The 22091-nt window shown below is 44.3% G+C and overlaps 1 long non-coding RNA gene across 1 annotated transcript in view; it reads left to right on the forward strand.

The window, feature by feature from the left end:
- The window catches only part of LOC125921075 (uncharacterized), a 51772-nt gene extending 45540 nt beyond the window's left edge, over window positions 1-6232 (forward strand). The window contains exon 3 of the long non-coding RNA XR_007457294.1: window positions 6075-6232. This is a non-coding gene — a long non-coding RNA (uncharacterized LOC125921075). The remainder of the gene's footprint in view (window positions 1-6074) is intronic.
- Window positions 6233-22091: the final 15859 nt, after the last annotated feature.

Genomic DNA, 22091 nt, shown 5'->3' on the forward strand with positions numbered 1-22091 from the left:
CTCTCCAAAGTCAACATCTAGATGACCAAAGGAGTCATGGGGACCCTTGGAAGTTCTTCGTTCTTGGGTTTTTTTCCCCCCCAAACTCAACAAGACCAGCCCACCACTGAGGAGGCTTGGTTTGGACGGCTCTCCAAACCCCTGGTCAGATTGCTATCTTTTAACTAAAACATAGGGTTCGTTGAATTTGCTACCAGACTTCATTTCAAACAATTATGTTGGCATGTTATCTTACTATTTCCTTTGGAGGGTTTTTCCATGTTAAAAAAAAAAAAAAATTTACTGGGTCCTGCGAATGACTAGATTGAGAAATAAAACCTCAAGTCGGTCAGGAAGTATGAAAATTTGAGCAATTCCTGAGTGTCAGTGACGCTGATGCCCTCATGCCCATGGGACAGTAAAGAGGGACAGCACCCTAGACAATGCAGCTCGCACCATCTGCGAGGGTCGACCTTGAAGTCACCTGTTCAATGCCTTGCCTTCAGGTGGGGTCACATAGGAATACTCAGCCCCTTTAGTCCTTGAAAACACACGGCCCCACACACCCACACACAACCTCGCACACACCCCGCACATTTGTATGCAGTACCACATCCTCCCCCATAACTCACGGCAATTACGCATTGAATTCCCCAGTTTTCCGGGCTGATCCTAGAGACCTAGCAAAAGGGACTCGTGAGAAGGAAAAAGAAATTCCACACTGGTGAGGTTAGGGCTGCAGTCCTTAACAGTGAGGTGGTTTCTTGGAGACCGCCTACTTTAGAAAGGGAAGGGTCCGATGGCTCTCAGAAGCCCTGAAGGCTGGAGCCACGCTCGCGCGCTCGCTCGCGGGCTCGCTTACTCGGGTGGGGATGGGCTTTGGGGAGCTGTGGGTTTTACCTCCTGAGCACCCCATCTGCCCCTCTTACCCTGACAGCCCAGGATCTTATCTTTTACTCTGTTCTCCACCCACCTCTGAAAACCTTCCGTCTCTGATGCTACTTCAAAGTCCCCTGGGAAAGCCAAGTTGCCAATTAAGCCTCTTTGAGGCCGCTTCTCATTCCTTCCCCACTAATTGAAATGTTACTCCTTTTACTAAACCCCTAAACCACCCAAACACAACGGTCTTCCTCATTTGCATTGTAACAATGTCCCTAATGTGCTTCCAAGAGCTTTACATAAAGGCGAACCTTTTCTCCTCTCCCTGTATGAACTGTCAAAAGCAATTCCGAGGCAAAGGCCTTCATTTCCATCCCTATACAGCTGCTCATTAGCTAAGGTGGAATAAATTCCTTTTATTCTGGATTCATTTCCCAGGATGATAATGTCTTTTTTGTCTCAGGTCACTGTTCCCAAACTAGGCCTTAATTGCTGATAGTAATTGAGTTAATACATATTTACAGCCCAGGAAGGTGAAAGAAGGTCTCCTGTAGTTTTATGTGAGACATTTTATTTAACCTGCAATAAAATCATTAACAAGTTGTTTGGTGTTAATTCTGTCTGCCCTTTATCTTGTCTCTGTTCCTTGGGAAAATTGGCCGAAGGCAGATGGCTGTGGTGTGAGATAGGTCTTCAGGCTGGATAGACTGGGGAGCCCCAGACCTTACTTCCTCACCTCTAGATTCTCCACTATTCAGAGAGGAGGGCCTCTTCTTGGTGAAAGCAGATAGCCTGGGGCAACATTGCAGCTCTCCCAGGCACCCAGCCAAGGAGCGCAGGCGGGATGATGAAACCCCATCAAAGCCACAGGGCCCGGCCGTGCTCCTGAATCAGCTCACACCAGTAACTTGAGCCCCAAGTGGCCCACAGGCTGGGCACCAAGCCGAGGTGGCAGGCCATGCGACAGCCTGGCCTCTGGAGTCTGCCCAGAAAAAGGGGCTGAAAACAGGGCAGGAGGAGGGCTCAAGGGCTAAGGGCAATGCCAGGGAAAGCCAGGGGGTTTCCAGACTTCACTCTGGGAGGCCCAGTGGCTTTCCTGTGACACTCCCTCCCCTTCCCATAATCATCAGGGAGAGATGCGGAGGCCTTCTTCACCATGGGGTTCCAGGTCTCTTTACTCCAAGGGAAGGAAATGGGTTTACCAAAATGACATGGGCTCCAGTCAAGCTGCCTGTCTGCCCCCAGAGTGCTGCTCCCAGGTGCCAGAAACTTCCTTCCTCTCCCTCTTCTTTTGCCTGGGCTTATGGCTACTTTGCTTTCCGACGGATCCAGAAGGAGCAGGGCCTGAGGAACGGACCAGACTGTGGCAGAGCTAACAGGCCATTCCCTAGAATCCGTGCTGTGTGTGTTTCCTGGGCACACATCTCGACTACATTTTCCAGTTCCCTTGGCAGTTAGACATGGATCAGGGGGCAGTGACCTGGGCGTTCTCCACGCACTTTGCCCTGTCTGGCTGCCTGGAGGGGAGGTGAGCCGGTAGGCAATTTTTGAAGCCAAATGTTAAGAATGGCCATGCCTCAGTCAGCTGAAAAATGGAAGTGATGGGTGGACAACAGCTGTCGTACTCATCCTATGCCTGAGCATGAAATAAACGTCCTTGCTACATACAGTCTGCCATGTATAACGCTACAGTTGTGGCCTTTTTGACTTCTCGAATGCTTGTCCACTGGCGCCTCTCCCACTCATCTTGTAAGACTCAGCTCAGATTCTAGCCTGTCTGTGGAATCTTCCCCACGGGCAGAGGAAACACAAATGTAGCCTTGTCCAGTCCTTAATCCATGGGGTCCTAGCAAGCCACCTTTGCCTACCTCTGGGCAGATGGAGTCAATCAGGAATTTGGGACACGGCCAACTGAGTGTGATTTAGAGATGGCTTGAAGGCCAAAAGTCTCCAAGCCAAAGGTGGCTCCTCGGAGACTTCGATTTCATAATTCTTTGTTTCTGAAATCAGGCTCAAGAGCCCTGGGTGAGGAAAATAAGTACCAAGCTGATTTCACAGGCAGCTCACCATGTCAGAGATAGATAGGGCCTTGAAGAAATCACCCGCTCCTGCTCCTTTTCCTGACAGATGAGGAGAGACTGAGGCCCCAGGTGGGAGAGACCCCATCAGTACTCGGCCTCGGGACTGTCATCTCGGTGTTCCTTAATTGCCTTATTTAAGCAAGGCGGCTGATGGGTGCTTTTGTCGAGTTGCCCTTTGCATCTCCTGGGAAGTGTGCTCGGAATTATTCATCCTTTTCAATTCACCAAGGTGTGCTTGTCCTTAGTCCACTCTGTTTCGGGGTTCTCAAACTCTACTGCCCCCCTCGTCCTCCCTGAGCACTCTGTGTCAAAGTTCATGGTGCTGGCTTCCAGCGTGAGCATGTTGGGAAGCACCCACATTTCCAGGGTTAACTGTTCAACGTCCATGTGGCCCATTCAAGGAACATCGACCAATTCCTTTGCTCTGTGGTGAGGGGGTGGGGCAGGCAGAAAATGCAGCGTCACCAGACCATTCCTTAATTCTCGGTGGTGCGGTTCGTGTTTTACAGAGGAGGGAACCGAGGCTCAGAGAGGTTTGGTGATTAGCCCACGGCTCTATGAGATGTGATGCCGTCCTTTTAGTTCCTCCCACCCTGAGTTCTGCCCACTGCAGAGTCACCCATCTGAGTGAGAAGTTTCTCTTTTTCCTCTAAGTCACCAGAGAAAGTGACAGTAGAGTTGGGGGACCTATTTCGGAATTTAAAACTCAGTCAACCACCATTTCTCTCATTATTTTCCAAGGCATAGGCTTCTCTTCCAGGGTTAAGTTTTTAGCGTCTAAGGGTCACGCTGGGTCTGAACTTGACATCCAACCTGACTGAGGGGCTGGTACAGGTCTCTACTACACAGCTTCACCCTGTCAGCATTTTTCTAGATTGTTAGAGCCAGTTCAAACCCACGCTTCTGCCCTCACATCCTTCCTTTCAGGAAGCTGCAGGGGAATCAGAATCCTGGAAGCTTGGCTCAAGAAGGCTCCTTACAGTCATATAGTCGAATCCTCTTGTCTTTGGTGGGGGGGGGGGGGGGGGGGAGTCAGCTCCTAGTGGGCTGGTGGCAGGGCTGGCCTGGTGTCCAGTGCTGTGTGGAGAACTCATGATAGGGAATCCAGACGGGTTAGTGTCTCCACAAAGCAAAGGTTTCTTTAGATCCCTTAGTGTGGAGCAAGAAAGAGGCCGTTCTTCTTTGGGAAATATGTTACATACCGTCCTGTTTACCCTTCATTTATGAGCTTGCCCCCTTTTTGGAATGCTGACGTCTCTTCTCCTCTGGGATGGCTCTCTGCATCTTTCTGATTCACCTCCCCTGCTTTCTCAGCAGTTCTTTTTTAGCTTGTGGGGAACGGGGGAGGTGGTGGCATGCGTGTGCGTATGAAGTAGTGAGTGACAGTCACTCAGACACTGGAGCTGAAGCTCTTTTAGTTACATAAAAAGAAAATCTTTGGACAGCAGAGCTCTAGAAAGGCAGAGCTAACACCCTGGGGGTGATCTACGATACCTGGGGAAGTGTGCTTCTCACTTTCGCACAGGTATGAGAAAAATCTTTCAGTCTCCACCAACACTGTGAGATAAGTAATCATATCGCAGTTATCAAGGTGACAAGATCTGTGCTCAGATCAGTGACTTGGCCCAGATCTCGCAGCTCGTAAGAAGCAGAGGTGGGGCTTGAATTAGGATCTGTATAACTCAAAGTCAAGTTTCTTTTCACATCAAACTGCGTCCCTAAGTACATAGAACTGTAAGCAGAGAGGAACAATCATCCCCAACATGGAGCTTGAGAAAAATGAGTCTGTAAGTGTCAAAGAGGCAAAGAATACTACAGGTTCTAATCACAGGATTGTGACTACGACTCCAACCTGCGCCACAACCTGCCCTCAAGAGACCAGCCATCCATTGGGAGCTACGTCTGATTCTTGTGGCCAGGAGGGAATGGTTCAGAATGAGCCCATGGATGAGGGCTAGATTGGGTGGTATAAATAATGAAATCTGAAGGATCTGAGATGCTGCTTACCACTGAGTCCAGGCTGGTGCCTTAATTGTCTTTGCAATAGGTCACGGATCTTCTTATACTGTTTAGCAGAACCTCTTGTGGTCTGGAAATAAGAAACCCCAAATCACTTGCCAACCACTATGTTGCAGTAATTGCATTTACTTAGCCAGGGCGGGGCTCTCTCCCCTTGGAGAACGAAGCTGAAGCCAGTGTAATCACTGGTCGGATCTTCTCCTTACAATGGTCTGAGTGGGAGCCTCTCCCCTCAGTGCTACCTCCAAAAGGGACAGGGGATAAACACCCTGTAAGACAGTTGGTCTCATTTTGTGGACGTGAATTCAATGGCTCGCAGCTCCATTCTACTCATCCTGGCTCCGGCTTAAGTTTTAAAAACTAATTCTCTCTGCATTAATCTGAAAAGATCCTTCAAACAAAAGCTCAACATCTGAGTCTATTTACTGAGTGTGCAGCTGTGTCAATTGGCCAAGACAAAGAGAGGCTTCCTGGTCAGCCCACAATGGGCTGCAGGTAGCCTTGCAAACAGAGAAACACAAGGCAGGGTCCTTTCATGAGCCAGCAACCCTCCTGCCCATAAGGAAGAGCGGAGCTGAGAGGTCAAGAGAAAAGGAACCCTGGCCACCCCCACCCTCAGCACACACACAAGTGGGGACTGAAAGATATGATCTGTAAGCCCATCAATTAGGGCTATTAAAAAGGTAATTAGCCCTCTTCCATGGAAACCAAGGATAGAAATGTGAAAAGGGGGAAATTCGTTTCCATGTGGTTACATTTTAATGTGACCAGTCCAGTCCAGTAATGAAGCGAGATGCTATTGTGGGGAATCTCACTTGGTCAGTCCTAATGGGAAGGTGGCATCAAGTCAATTCAAGAGCTAAGAACAAAAATAATCACCAGTTTTTATTCTTGAGGAATACTTTTTTCCCCTGCTATCAATCAAATATTAGATTCAAATCAGGTGGCCAGATTTGGGAGGACTGGGAGGAGTTGAGTCATTTCCTTTCTAGTTTCTTTTCCTGAAGAGAATCGTGGCAGGAAATGAAATCTCGAAACGTCAACAACGAACAATTTGTTTTAAATTCTAGTAAGTGTGAAATTCAGAATTAGCGTTTCTGTTCCCTCTCTTTTCAGACACATGTGGCTATTTTGGTAAGAAAACCCAAGAGAGAGAGAGAAAAAAAATGAACACAGGAAAGACTTTTCTGATAATGAGAAGTGAGAAGACATCTATTGAAATGGATCTAAAGTATATGGTGCACTGTGCAGCACGGGCTCACTTGAAAATGAACATACGGGGGGCGCCTGGGTGGCGCAGTCGGTTAAGCGTCCGACTTCAGCCAGGTCACGATCTCGCGGTCCGTGAGTTCGAGCCCCGCGTCAGGCTCTGGGCTGATGGCTCGGAGCCTGGAGCCTGTTTCCGATTCTGTGTCTCCCTCTCTCTCTGCCCCTCCCCCGTTCATGCTCTGTCGCTCTCTGTCCCAAAAATAAATTAAAAAATGTTGAAAAAAAAAATTAAAAAAAAAAAAAAAAAAAGAAAATGAACATACGGATGCACGTTTATATTGTCTGTGCATGTTCTTGTGCGCAGGCTTGCGAATAAAGGATAACTTGATTTGGGTTTGTTTTTCGCCACTGTCTCATTCCTTCCTCCTTCACTTCCCCTTTGCACTTTATTGAGGTGAAATGTACATGCAGTGAGATGTACAGATCTTAAGTGTCCGGCGGGTGTATCACAGCCTGTTAATCCACACAATGATCAAGGGATACAATATTTCCATCACCTCAGAAGTCTTCTGCCCCGTTTAGTCAATAACCACCCTCCAGGCAATCACTGTTCTGATTTTTATTACTGTAGATTCATTTTGCCTATTCTGCCGTTCCATAAAAATGATATCATATGGTGTGAATTCTTTTTGTTTGGCATCTTTTGAGATGCATCTGTGATGGAGTGTAACATTCTCTGTCTTTCAGTTATACGGGTTTTCCTTTGAGTACACCATAATATACCTATTTTGGTGTTAATGCGCTTTGGGGTTATTTTCAGTTTTAGACTCTTATGAATAAAGCTCCTGTAAACATACTTGATTAAGACTTTTGGTGGGCACGTGTTTTATTTCTCTTGGGCAATTACCTAAGAGTGGAACTGTTGAGTCATAGGATAGCTGTATTTTTAACTTTATAAGCAAATGCCAGTTTTCTAAAGTGGTTATACTATCTTATGCTTCCAAAAGCAATGTAAGAGGGTTTCAGTAGTCCCACGTTCTTAACCAACATTTGGCGTTGTCAGTCTTTGTAACATTAGCTGTTCCAGTAGGTATGGTAATCTCATTCTGGCTATAATTTGCACTTCCCTGATGATTAGTGATGGCAAACACTTTTTCATGTGATTATTACCATTTGCATATATTCTTTCATGAAGTTTCTGTTTGAGTCTTTTGCTTTTTATTTATTGGTTTGTCTTCTTAATTGTAGCTATTCTTTTTACATTCCGGGTAAAATTCACTTTTTCACAAAAAAGTTTATTTATTTATTTTGAGAGAGAGAGCTTGCAAACATGAGCAGGGGAGGGCCAGAGAGAGAGAAGGAGAGAGAGAATTCCAAGCAGGCTCCCCTCCGAGCCCAATTCGGGGCTCAATCTCATGACCGTGAGATCCTAACCTGAACCGAAATCATGAGTAGGAAGCTTAACTGACTGAGCCACCCAGGCGCCCCTAAAATTCACTTCTAATAATAGGTATAGCAAATATTTTCTCTTGGTCTGTGGCTTTCATTTTCATTTTCTTTATTTTTAAAATGTTTATTTATTTATTTTGAGAGAGAGAGAGAGTGCACAAGAGTGAGTGGGGGAGGAGCACTGAGAGGGGGAGGAGCAGAGAGAGAGAGGGATAAAGAGAGTCCCAATCAGGCTCCATGCTGCCAGCACAAAGCTCGATGTGGGGCTTAATCTCACAAATCATGAATGAGATCATGACCTGAGCCAAAATCAAGAGTTGGACACTTAACTGAGTGAGCCACCCAGGCACCCCATCATTTTCATTCCCTTAACGGCATCTTTTTGGTGAGCAAAAGTTTATTATTTTCATGAAACCCAATTTTTCAATTTTTTCTTTTATGATTCATGCTTTTTCTGTCCCATCTATGAAATCTTTGCTTAACCCAAGGCTGTGAAGACATTCCTCTACCCTTCTAGAGCTGAATAATTTTAACTTTGTGATTAACTCTATAATTCATCCCAATTAATTTTTTCTGTGTGTTGTAAGGTAAGGACTGAGGTTTATTTTTTCCAAGCATTTATCCAGTAATTCCAGCACCATTTGAGAAAAAACGTTTCTTTCCACATGGATTGCTCTGATGCCATCATCATAGATTAATTGCTGATATATGTGTGGCTCTATTTCTGAACGCTGTGTTTGTTGTTGCTGTTGTTGTTTTGTTTTGCTTTGTTTTTGCCTATCTTTATGCGAATACCAATTTGCCTTGATAATTGTAGATTTTTAATACATCTTGAAATCAGATACTGGTGCATTCTCCAATCTTGCCCTTCTTTTTAAAGACTATTTTGACCTCTTTAGTCCTTTGCATTTTTATGTAAATTTTAGAATCAGCTTGTCAATTTCCACAAAAAGGTTTATTGAAATTTTGAATGGGAATTGATTTGATTGAATCCATAGATCTCCCTCTTAGGAGAGGGAGAATTGACATCTTAACAAAATCAAGTCTTTCAATTAATGAACATGGTATATCTTTCTATTCATTTGTTTTGCTTCATTTTTTATAGTAATGTTGTATAATTTTTAATACGGAAATCTTGCACATCTTTAGACACACTTATTCCTAAATGTTCCATGTATTTTGATGCCATTGTAAATGGTGTTTAAAAATTTTTATTTTCTAATGTGTGTTTTTAGTATATAAAAAGAGAACCAGAAGACAGAGAGAGAGCACTGATATTTCTATATTTGACCTTGTAGTTTGCTAAGTTGCCAAATTCCCTAATTTGGCTTTATAGAGCCCTTAAAATTTTCTATATACATATGCATATCATCTACAAATAAAGAAAGTTTTACTTCTTTCTTTCCAATCTTTATACTTTTTATTCCACCTAAGGCACTGGCCAGGATCTCCAGTACAGTGCTGAATAGAAGTGGTGAGAGCTCACATCCTTGCCTTGTTCCTGATCCTAGAGAGAAGGTTTTCAAATAATACACTATTCAGTATATTGACTGTGGATTTCTCAAGGGTGTTCTTTTTAAAAAAAAAAAAATTTATTTATTTTTTTGGTGGGGGGGGGAAGGGGGAGAGAGAGAGAGAGAGAGAGAGAGAGAGAGAGAATCCCAAGCCAGCTCCATACTGTCAGCACAGAGCCCAATGCGGGGCTCAAACCTGGCCAGGACTCTGGGATCACGACCTGAGCGGAAATCGAGTCAGATGCTCAATTGACTGAGCCACCCACGCACCCTTATAATGCTACAATTGACTTGATAATACCTGTTAGGCAGTTCTGCATCTATGTTTATAAGGGATATTGATCTGTAGTTTTATTTTCTTGTAATATTTCTGTCAGTGTTATGATGGTATAATAGTCTAAGTCACCTTGGCTGGGCTGTAGGACTCCGTTATATGGGCAGACACTAGTCTAGGTGTTGCTGTGAAGGTATTTTATGGATGTAGTTAGCATCTGCAGTCAGTTGACTTTAAAGGAAATCACCCTTGATAACATGGATGGGCCTCATTCAATCAGTCAAAGACCTTAAGAGCAAACCCAGAGAAGAAATTCTGCCTCAAGATGGCAGCATCAATTCCTTCCAGTTGGCAGCCTGCTGGCTTTCCCTAAACATTTTGGACTTGCCAACCTCCACATTTCCATGGTCCAAGAGTCAATTTCTTAAAAGAAATCTGTATCTGGCTATCTATCAAAGCAAATATGCATATTTATATTTATTTATTATATTCAAATTTTGCATTAATATAAATACATATGAAACCCTCAATCTTGAGGAGCCTTGCCTTAAGGATTTGTTAGAGTGGGTCTATTTCAGTTTTGTGTTTGGGGTATGGTCCTTATTCTATGGCATGGTCCTTTCTCTGAAGGTGTGGAATTTCTGGAATCTCACATAAATGCATAAGGTGCTCACCAAGCTGTCTTTTCACTCTGCTTGACTGCTTGGAACTCCCAAGTCTCCCAACATTAAGGACCTCTGGTGTCTCTATTCCGATTTCATTCCCATCAAATGTGTTCCCTGATAGGCCTAGTGGAGTTTTGTCTTGTGTATTTGTAGCCTTGCTCTCAGCCAAGAAGCCAGAGGCTCTCCCCAGTATATTCATCCTGTTTAAACATTACTTATGGTGAGAAGGCACATCGATCACCAGCTTGCTCCGTCATGGCCTCCAATGGAATTGTACCCATACATACATTTGTCAAGCCATCCTCCAAACTAAGAACATACTTATGTTATCTCCTTCATTTCTCATGTGCTTAGCACAGGGTGAAAATCTTATTTTGAGGAGTTCTGAAAAATCTCTAGGTGATTCTTACAATACTTGTCTTTCAACTTCCTCAAAAAAAGAATAAACAAAACATACCATAGTTTCTAAAATTTTGAGCCAGTCTTCACTAGTCCTTCCTAGGCCAGCATTTCCCAAACTGTGCTCTGAGAAGTTCCAGCTCCACGAGAAGTTAAATGGTAAGGTGTATACAAAGAGTTCTCTGATCAAATACTTTGAGGGAAAAGTTGTCTCTGATTTTTCTTCCTGGAGGGTCGCACACATATTAACATATTAAAGACTCTGACCAACCTGTTGAAAATGTTCATTAACTTAACGTTTCCAAACTTAATTGATTAGTGGAACTTCTTCATCAAATATTGCTTAGTATTGGGAACATGTGCTCTTTCGGCTCGTGGATAATCTGACTTTCTATTTACTTCTAAAAGTTTTGGAAAAATATTATTCAGAAGGGAAAAAGAGAACTTTTAAGTTTGGCAAGTCAGTCAAAATCAAGGCTCCTAAATGGGTATTTAGGCTGAACATTTTTGGTAGAGCCAATTAAATAATTTAAAGCTCTCCACCAAACTGTGAGTCTGGGTCTCACATCTTTAATGTGCAAACAAGGTGTTATAGGAAAAGAGACTTTTTCTTTTAAAACAGATGGACTCAGATCAGCATATTTATTTTTTAAAGCCCTAGAAATTTGGAAGTATAATGTTAGCCCATAAAGTCTTACCTTCAAAAGTATTTCAAACATTACTGTATTAAAAAATTTTTTTTAATGTTTATTTTATTTTTGAGACAGAGAGAGACAAGGCATGAGTGGGGGAGGAGCAGAGAGAGAGGGAGACAGAATCTGAAGCAGGCTCCAGGCTCTGAGCTGTCAGCACAGAGCCTGACACGGGTCTCGAACTCATCAACTGCAAGATCATGACCTGAGCTGAAGTTGGACGCTCAACTGACTGAGTCACCCAGGCGTCCCACACGTTACTGTATCTTTTAAATAATAACCCCCATAGATAACTTTTATTAGTCATTTATGAACTCCCTCCAAACACTTTTAGAAGCATTTTCCAGCTCAAACACCTTTTTTAAAATCAAATGACATCATATCTGTTGTTGTACGTTGTTCTGTAATGCAGGTTGGAAATGCTTTTCCATGTCTCCATAAAGCAATGGTTGCAAAGTTTGTCATCGTTCTTCCTAAAAGCAAGCACCTGGAAAATGTGAGTGCAATGAAACCCCAAAACGTAGCAATGAGGATGCCGACTAGTTTTCAAATCCTCTCACTGTGGCCACCCAAGGCAATCCCCCAGAGAGAGGATTTGAAAACTAGTCGGCATCCTCATTGCTCTTTGTTTGTTCCAGATTCTGACTTGCCGGCGGAGGCAAAGTTGATTATTCATTTAATCCGTCTGTTTATTAATTCAAAACTGATTTACTGAGGGCCAATTACAGAGCAGACTATTCCAGAGGTGCTAGGATATAGTCATAGACAAAACCCAGTCTGCCCTCATGGAGTTTCCATTCTAGTGAGGATCAAGTCACAGAGAGAGAAGTATGATGGGGAAAAAGAAACCAGGTTCAGAGGTTGGAAGGTGGCTCACAGGAAATGGTGTTACATAGGGTGAATGGGAAGATCTTGGTGAAATAATACTTATGCAGTGACATGGACGAGAGCATGAGCCAAAGAAGACTTTAGGGGAGGAGCTTTCCAAGCAGAGCAAACAGCAAGTGCAAAGGCCCCGAAATCGGGGTTTTGATTGAATCCAATGGCTCCTAACCACTGACTGGATGCATCAAACTCATCAAGAACGCTTAAAAAACAAATCATATTCGTGGCTTTGCAGCCTCAGACTGGGGCCCCTGGAACTCAGATTGTTTAAAAATTCTTCCCCAAAGGTTTGGGTTCTTAACTCAGTTTAGGAAACTCTGATCTAATGACTGATCTCATCATACAGACGGAAGACACTGCAGCCCAGAGAGAGGAAGTCGCAGAATGAAACCGTGATGGATCCAGGTCTCGAAACCGTATCCCCACACTCAACTCGCGCCCACTGGCTCTCATCACCGGCCCACCTTCATCAGCCCGCTCTCTCCTTCCCCAAAGGGAGAGGCCAATAGAAATTTTCTCCTCTAATAATAGCTGTTATTATTATTATTATTATTATTACTATGAATAAGAGCTACCATTTACTGAATACTGGCTTTATTCCAGGCGTTGCACGAAGCACTTTAAACACATTAACTCATTTAATTCTCACAATAACCTTATGAGATTGGTGTGCTTATTACTCCCCATTTGTGTGAGGAAGCTGAGGCTGGAGAGGTTAAGTAATGTGCCCAAGTTCACACAGCTGGCAAATGATGCAGCCAGCCTCTCTTCCTGCAGAGTTTATGATCCTGAACTCACGGGATTGCTTCTTCCTGCTGACCTGCAAGAACTCTGGGCTGTTCCTTATTGCTGTGACTGACCTGCGTCCACAAGAAACCTTAGTTCCAAGTCCTGTGCACATCCCAGGGAGACCTACTGTATCCTCGCGCAGGCAGCTGGGAGTGCACCTGAAGCCAATGGTATGCAAATTCAGGCAGTGGCGTCTGTCCCTGTGGACAAAAACTGTCTTCTGAGTGTGAATTATTTTCTTCTAGAAACTTCAAGTGATTCAGGTTTCCTTCTAGTGATTTTAAAAATCAGGCTCTGCTGAGAATGCAGAAGAGCTAAGCTGGTGTGTTCCTTGCGTGCTGATGCCAAAACTCAGCACATCCTCTGAGTCACGGCTGCATCCGAGTAACACATCACTGGGACTGCTTTCCTGAGGCTGAGTCATTTATCTCACTGTGGGAGACCCTGAGAGTGAGGTCCAAAGATGAAGACAGTGTGATCTCTGTCTCCTAGGAACTCATAAATTGTAATTCACAGCAAAATGTAGCATTATCCCATCAGAATGCTGGAGGCATTGAGGGCCATGGTAGTTCAGAGCAGCTAGTACCTCCTGAGCAAGAACAGGAAGAATTAGGTGGACCCGGGTTTTGATTCAAAGGTACAAATAGGAGAAGGGAACTCTAGGAGGAAGGAACAGCCTCAGGAGAATCTCAGACACATGGCATGGTATGGAAGGTTGAGGGAGAATACCAGGGTTAGAAAAAACGCACGTAGATCTCATTATAGGGGTAGCTAGTATAGTTCCACAAGCTAGGAGTTCAGGGTGGGACAGACTCCATGATATATTTTATACCCAGACCAATAGCACAAAAGACACTGCACTGGGATCCTTGGCAAATAGAAGAGAGTGCATGGTTCGCCAATTACTGTGATCTGTGTCAAAATGCGACGATGGCATTCTTTTTTTTGTTATTCTTAACAGATTTAACAACAGATTCAAATGGCGTACAAAAAGCAGACACTACTGGGGAGGCTGGACTCAGGTGACTCATCAATTCCATTCCAGCCCCGACATGCTGAGTTGACTAATCCAGCAGCGATAGGTGAGAACTTCCGTACAGGTGTGTCCAAGCTGCATCCCATGAGCTGTGAAGCTTGGGAATCTACATGAGGTGCTAGGGCCCCTCCCAGTACTAAGGCCTTTAGAATTGTTGTCTATTTCACACCAGTTCCTGTGGAAAGAATGGAAGAGGGGCAAAGACCTTGCAACTTCAAAGCCAGCTAGGAAGACCACTAAGACTGAGGTGTGTGCTTGGGCTGGCTCGTAACCAGCTCACAGAGTCAATCGTTACCTTTTTAGGAATGCTGTTGGCCATTTGGTAAACACAGCCGTTATGAAATGAGAGGAATTTATGATTAAACAAATTATATTTTAAAAAGAAAAACTCACAACTCCTGATTTCCTAATCATTGTACTGTATTGTACCACTACCCATGCTCCTGAAGTCATTAGCGTCTACGTATCTGCGTGTTCGATGAAGATGCCTTATTGTGTGTCTTTTCCTCATTCCGCATTCTGTGACGTCACGTCGGGAGCTGGAAGTTAGTCGTGGTATATTTGCACCATGAAAACGGGCAAACACTAGATATCAGGGAGTAATTTATTATTTGTTGACATCTGGACTGCAGATAGTGATAAGGAAATATTAATAATTCAGATTAAACTCAGAAGTATGTTCTATCCATAGCCATTACATTGTGAATAACGCAGTAAGTCCGGTATTCAGAACTATTATTCAGTTCAGCAAAGAAGACTCTCGCCTCACTAAAGAAAAAGTCAAGTCCCTGCATGTCTTTATTTTTCACTTTTGTCTTACCTATTAATTTAAATGAAAGTATCAACTCCTGTCAGAAGCACACTTGTTTTGTCAACTGCTGTCATAGATTGGTTATATATTCAAGATTTCAGTAGCAATCAGTGGAAGCATTTTGTGAGACTCCATTGGCTGTATGAGATTTACAACAAATGGTATTATCTATGTTGTTATTTTTAATTGTGTGCTGCAGGTTCTTTTTTTAAAAAAAAGTTCTTAAAGTTTATTTATTTACTTCGAGAGAGAGCAGGGGAAGCACAGAGAAAGGAGAGAAAAAGAACCTGAAGCAGACCCTGCACCATCAGCATGCAGCCCAACATGGGACTGGAACTCACAAACCATGAGATCGTGATCTGAGCCGAATCCAAGAGTTGGATGCTTAACCAACTGAGCTACTCAGGTACCCCTGCATGTTCTTTATATCAGTAAAACTTATAATAAATATTTCTATCTATCGATCATCTGTCTATCTATCTATCATCATCTATCTATGTATATTTGCCCCAGGGATCCAGTTGTTAAATCTTTACTAGCACACCATGGCTGAGACAGTTATTCCTTACAGACTGACCAGGAGGAAAACAAATAATTATCTCATATAACACAGATCAAATGGTCTCTGAAGAACAGGACTGACTCGGTTTAGGTGTAGACGGTCTCCTGGGAGCTGATGAAGAGAAAGGCACTAAATATGTAGTTGAAGGAAGAGTAATTTGCTCATTGGTCAAGGAGCTCAAACATTTTGCAACAACTGCTGCCTGCAACAGCCTCCCAGGATGTTAACATCAAATGCTTTGCTCTCACCTCTTCCTAGTGATGGGTCCAGAACCAGAAGGTCTGGGGGTGGCATCTCCTAAATTCTCCCCCACTTGTTCCAGCCATCAACAGCTGACTCCTTGCTGGTCCTCCTCAATCCTGCCAAGCACATTCCCGTCTCAGAGCTTTTCCCCACTCTTCTCTCCACCTGGAACAGTCTATCCCAGACCCTCCCACCACTCACATCCTTAATCTATTTCAATGTCACCTCTCCCAACCACCCAATCTAAAACATCACCCTGCTTTCTCTCTTCCTCTGTCTGTGTTATTTTATTTCCCTTGGTAGCACCTCTTGCTACCTGCCAGTGTGCATTTTTTTTTTAATTGTCTAACTCACCTACTAATCTGTAAGCTCCGTAAGGGCAGAGATCTCTCTCTGCCTTTATCAGTCCAGGACCTGGGACAGCACTTGACAGGGGTAGGCGCTCAAATAAATGTTCAAAGATTGAATGTAGGCATGCTTAGTCCAGGGTCTTGTTTTCTCTCCAGGGTTCTGTAGCCCCTCCAGCTTCTTCTGCTCCAGGCCATGGGCCAGAACCACGTGGAGGGGTGCGAGGCTGCCTTAATAAAATGGCCTCCTACTAGAAGGGGGCAGTGTCCTACCTGACTTCCGAGACGGCCTCCCCAGGCCTACTCCAGGTAAAACCCACTGAATGGGAGTCTTCGGTGCTGGCATGTCACCCAAGTGTGTTCTTACTACATTGGGTGTTGACAAATGAGTGCTATCTGCCATCTATAACCTGCTGTCCTTGTTTAACTTTCCGGAAGATGGATGCCTCATGGCTTTGCTTTGAATTCCACTTCTTTGACTTCGAGGGGATGAAGGAGCAGAAATAACAAAAGCTGCTTAGAATTTAGCCTTCACAATTGTTCAGCCAGGTAAATAGACACAGAAAAAGGGTGGGAAGAGAAGAAAGAGAAGGGGAGCCTGGGCTGAGCCCAGGCTGTGGTCCCCATGGCTGGCTGTTGGAAGCTCACTTACTGTGGGCCCTGTGTCCACGAGGAGGAGTTAACTCAGCCTTCAGAGCTGCTACCCCTCACTCCTCAGATGGGGCAACTGAGACCCACAGCGGGCCTCTAAAGGGTCGTTTGGAAGAAAGTGGTTTCTTGGGGCAGAAAGAAGCGACCTAGTTGAGGGGCAGTGTGATTATGAGAGGGCTCGGGAATCAGAGTCTGGCTCTGCAGCTTGCTGACCCAGAGGCCTTGGGCACACCACCAAAGCTTCCCGTTCTCACTGTTCCTTATCTTTAAAATGGGAGCAAGGGCAGTGCCTGCCCTAAGGGTTGCTGTACGATCTAAATGCAATCATACACATGGTGCACTTAGAGAAAAGTCTGGGTCAAGACGCCCTTAAACAAACCCTAGATTTTATGCTCATCATGGTCTGCTCTTGCAGACCCCCTTCCACGGTCCCACTCCTAGACACTGTCCCTTGAGGTTAGGATCAGACTCAGAATGCAGATGTGGGTCTGATGTCATTCGTTTCAGTCCATAAAGTCATTCTGATCACCTCCTACATGCCAAGTGTTCTGCTGTGCATCAGCGTTGTCAATATATACGTGCCAATGAGAGGAAGATGCCCGTTGGTTCAGAGCTCTTGGAAAGAGCCCCTGGATGATTCTGGAGGCAGGTCTCCAGACCAGGCAGGTCTCTCTCATGCCAGCCATGCCATCGCAGCAAGCTGTTTTGTCTCCCTGAATCTCTGAATCCCCTGTCAAAAGGAGAGGATGATCCTTACCCTACCTTCCTGAGGATTCTAACAAGGACCAAATGACATACGTGCGTGAAGAGGGTCTTTGACTACAATGAAACGCTTCTGCTAAGGTGAAGGGATGGGGGTACTGAAGGACCCCAAGTGCACTCACCTTGATGTGGACTGCACATTAATAGTCCTGAGAGCTGGCAACAGAGAAGAGCCCTGGGGAGGCTTGCTGGGTCCCCAAGCAGTGTAGGCAGAAGCCAGAAGGACCTGGGCTTGAATCTCAGCTCTACCACCTACTAGCCACGTGACCCGGGGCAGGTTACCCAGCATCAGCTATGGCTCATCACGATTGCTAGCTCCTAGCTAGAGAAGATGAAGTCATACATACGAAGTGCTCGCAACAGTATCTCATACATAGTGACCCCTATAAGGGTTGGCTGTGCTTTGGGGGAAGTCACCCCATTCCGGGGTCTGGTCATTGTTGCTCTTCCGAGAGGATCCAGCTCACAGAGACTGTCTTACTGGCAGCTGATGCATAGAAGAGAATTTCAATTCATCCATTTACTGGGTGGAAGTGATCTTTCCTGGGCACTGGAAACTCATGTCCAATCCATCATTTCCTTGTAGGCAAGCTCCCCAAGGAAGCCAATCAGAACCAGCTTCTTGCCTGCTGAGCGGAGTTTCGTGGCAAGAGAGGGCAGTGAGATGATTGCTTAGGTTCGAGGGCACAATGTCTGATGGCCTGATGTATCCATCTCATATGACACCTGCACAGGGTCTGGGAGAGCTGTCTGTAGCCAGAGCCCTTCTCTTGCAGTGCAAACACTGACAAATTACAATTCTCTGTCTTTCCTTTTCTGTGCTGCTTTCTGCTGAGTTCCCTCTCTTATTTCTTTATATAAGTTCAGGCCCTTGATTTCCCTTGCCCCTACTCTGGCTCTTTCTGCTCCTGGCCTATGAGATCCCCTGGCTTTTGAGGTATGCCTCTCTATCTTATGTCATCCTTTGTGTCCTGACTCTGCTGGTTAGTTGTGGGAAGCTGGCCTCCTTACAAGGTCCCTACTTTCATGGAGACGTGTTATAGTCTTGGTACTTCTTAATCTATGTGACAGCTAGACAGCTATGGGCTCCTAGAGGCAGGACTGTGCTTGTGGAGGCTCTTAGAGACTCCCCATCATCTTTGCTCTTTATGAAGGGCACTCTGAGGGGCTGGGAGAGTTCGTTACTTCATTCAGGAGGCAGGGTCTTTGTCTGTTTCGTTCACTGATATATCCCAAATGCTAGGACAGTGCCCAGCATACAGCAGGTGCTCAATCATTTCTCTTAAATGCATAAAAGCTCCTTCTCAAGAAAGCACCCTGTTTATTTCAGAAGCAGTTCTGGGGCATCTGGGTGGCTCAGTCAGCTAGGTGTCTGACTTCAGTTGTGGTCATGATCTCACTGTTACCAGCCCCGCATCGGGCTCTGTGCTGGTGGTATGGAGCCTGCTTGGGATTCTTTCTCCCTCTCTCCCTCTCTCTCTCTCTGGCCCTTCCCCACTCTCATGCTCTCTCTGTCTCTCAAAATAAGTAAATAAACTTCAAAAAAAAAAAAAGAATCAATTCTTCAGGTGGCTGCAGAAGATAGCCTGTCTCAGTCTCCTACTGAATAGATTATTTTTACCTGTATTAGGCTCACACTCTCCACACCCTGGCTTTGTTCTTTAGAGCTGGGATTTTTTTCATGCTTAGGCCTTCATTGTCTCTTCCCACACAACCCACTGATCTCAGGCCTTCTTCGTAAAAGCACTGCCCTGAGTCCATCATTTTTCAGTTCAGATCCTTAGATGGCTCCCCACTACTTTTGAAATGAAGTACAGATCTCTTCCCCGGGCAGTCAAGGCCTTGGATCTGCACTTGAGCTAGGTCTTCGAACTCAAGCTCCATTTGTTCCCCAGAAGTGCTTTGGGTGGATTTCATTGGCACTGCTCAATGTTTTCCAGACTTTCCCTTCAGACCTTTCTGTCTTCATCCCTGTCTTCCCTCCTTTTGGGACAAGCTCCCCTGCAAAATGATGTTCAAGGAGACTTGCAAACTGTGATTCCTCTGCCTGCTGGAATCACTTAGAGCTTTTAAGATCCATCTTGAGCTTTCAAGACCCCTCTTGAACCTCACTTTGTTTATAAAATCTCTAATTAGATAAGGTCCCTTCTTCCTTTTATCCCCTAGCATGTGCCTCTGCGCCCTTCCTTTGTTTTTCTCAACTTTTCCATGTGTTTCTGTGACTCCCTCATCCGCTCCCACCCCTGTGTGACTCAAAGTTCTTGGAGGATGAGGACTTGGTCTCACTCCTGTTTCCTTTCCAGTGCTGTGTACATGGTGCGCTCACAGGACATATGTGAATCGAACAACCACGGGCTCACGCAGCAAGTGTGTAAACTTCCTCCACGCTTTATAATTCTTGTTTCTAATTTCTTTCTGGTGGTGTGGGCCTTACCAAAGAAGCGATTTTAGTTGCTGTCGACAGAATCTTATTTCAGCACCATTTACTTAAGCTGCTGAAATGAAAAGCCAGCACATCGCAGGTCGCCTCAACCTGCAACAATTCTTGCTCTGTCTGAACACCTGGAAACTCAAAGTGCTATTTCTTGCCAGTTAAGTTGCCATGGCCGTGCCTCACACACGGGTCACTCAAAAGGGAAGGCAGACTCATTGTCTCAGATCTGGGAAGGCCAGACGGGAGTTTCTCAAACTTGTCCAACCAATCCTTACTGAAGGAAGAACGATAGAGGCTGGGCCATCTGTTCAAACAATCTCATTAGCTAACACACATTTTATAGTACCTGAAGGGTTGTTGAAGGGAGGTCTTGTCTTATCACTGGAGACTGCATTCTTGAACTTGTAAAATAAACTAGTTGATCAGCATGTCTTTATATTCTCCCATGCCTTTAGATATACCTATTCCCAGACATTTTCAGGATGCATTTGGGGAGGCTGTGATTACAGGATATTTTTTTTGGTATGGAATGGAGTCTGAGTCTCTTGACAATGACTTGGAAAAAAAGAATAAAATCTATTTTACATCAGCTGAATGTCTTTAATTGGGTCTTGAAGACCAAACAATTCTCTTCAAGACAGCTGAGGCTTTGGGTAGCCCCAAACCAATTAACTCAAATTATATAATTTTCCTTCCACTCTTACCCCAAAGCTTGCTTATTTAGTAAAGAGGAGGATTAGTACAAGCACTGAAGAGTCCATTCTCTGGCTGTTTGGCACAATATGCTGAACTTCGTTCGGGGCCAGCCTGGAGCACCCTGGCTGGGAAGAAAGGAAAAGGAAGCTGAAGTCAAGCCGCCTCGTTGGTATGAGTCTCCTCTTTCTTGGGGTACAATGCAATTCGGCATCAGTATATTACTAGACAATCACATAGCAGAAAGCATCTTAGCCTTTCAATGGAAACAAGCCATCTCTAGCTCTCCTAAACTGCTGAGAATGTGTAGGAGCTAATTAAGGCAACACACTCATGAGGTGATTGGAGAAGACCAGAGAAATTTGAATAGTTATGGAGGCATCTGAATGTGTGTGCGTATGTGTGTGTGTAAAGGAGCAAAGAGCTCTATTATGGATACATTTCATTTTTCTTCTCTCCAAATGTTTTTTTAAGGCTGGATAAGCATGGGATTAATGAATTTTGTAATCATTTCAAATGGTTATTTTCCAAATTAAAAAAAAATCAGTAATTTTAAAAAGTGGCATAATACTCTACATTACAATTATATCACAAATAAGTAAACTTTGCTACAGAACTGCTTAACATTTTGTTCACTATTTTTACACAAAGCACTGCATTTGGTGATCCTTGAAACAAGATACGAAATTCCTGACTTGACCTTCGTGATATATAAATGGTTATTAGTTCTTCTTACTATTCTAATAAGAAAGGGTAGTTAACCTTGAGGGTGGCAGAATTCTTCAGGGAAGCCCTTTCTGATATTGTTTGGCCTTTGGAATCCCAACCAGTAAGTGCTGACCTTTTATGTGCCACAAAGAGAAGGCAAACTGTAGACCTACACACACACCAAGTGTCTCTTCTGAGCATGTAAAATATAACCCTGAACTTACCCTAGTGTTTTCTCACACCTTTCTTTCTGACAGGACTCTGCCATGGGTCCTGTTGGCCTCTTCAACTAGTAGAATTGCAGTTTAATCTAATTGTCTTCTGTGGTGTTCTGGGTCTTAGGAATTAGCTTTCACATTTGACTTTTTATCCACATTTCTGTTCAAAAAGGAAAGTCTGGTGAAATTAAAGTTCTCTAGGAAGCCACAAGTTCAATTCCTAAAGCTCTCTTGGATGAGGTTGTATTTTGTCTTCTGTTGATGCTACCATCTCTCTAGGATTTTCTGAGATCTATAAAAGAAATTCTAGAGAGATGTTTATCGGTTTCCTTCAGAAGCTACTGATCATCAGTGTAAGCCCCAGAGCAGGAGAACACATCCTTTGGTCCTTTGGTCCATGGTACCTCTGACCAGGGCTTAGGTTCTTCTGCTGGTGGTCTCTGCCTTTGGGGAGATGGGTCCTCAAATTCAGGGACCGCAGTACCAGGACAGATATTCAACTAAGACTCAGAATACAGATACCAATTAAAATAAAGATAACGGGCTTTCGAGTTCAAATTCTGAGAAAAATGTTGGCAATTATTTAGTCCACTCCATCATTTGAAAGATGGAGTCATGGCGCCCTGGAAAGGAAGGCGACCTGTTCAAAGTCACATGGTTACTTAGTGATGCGGTCTGATTAGAACTCAGTTCTCCTGACTCAGCTGAAGAGCTGCCTCTCACTATCAATGGTGACCACATCTTAGTCATAGAAGCATCTCATTTATTCTTCTGACATTATAGATTGCTAAT

This window comes from Panthera uncia, chromosome C2 (assembly GCF_023721935.1).
Source record: "Panthera uncia isolate 11264 chromosome C2, Puncia_PCG_1.0, whole genome shotgun sequence".
NCBI lineage: Eukaryota > Metazoa > Chordata > Mammalia > Carnivora > Felidae > Panthera > Panthera uncia.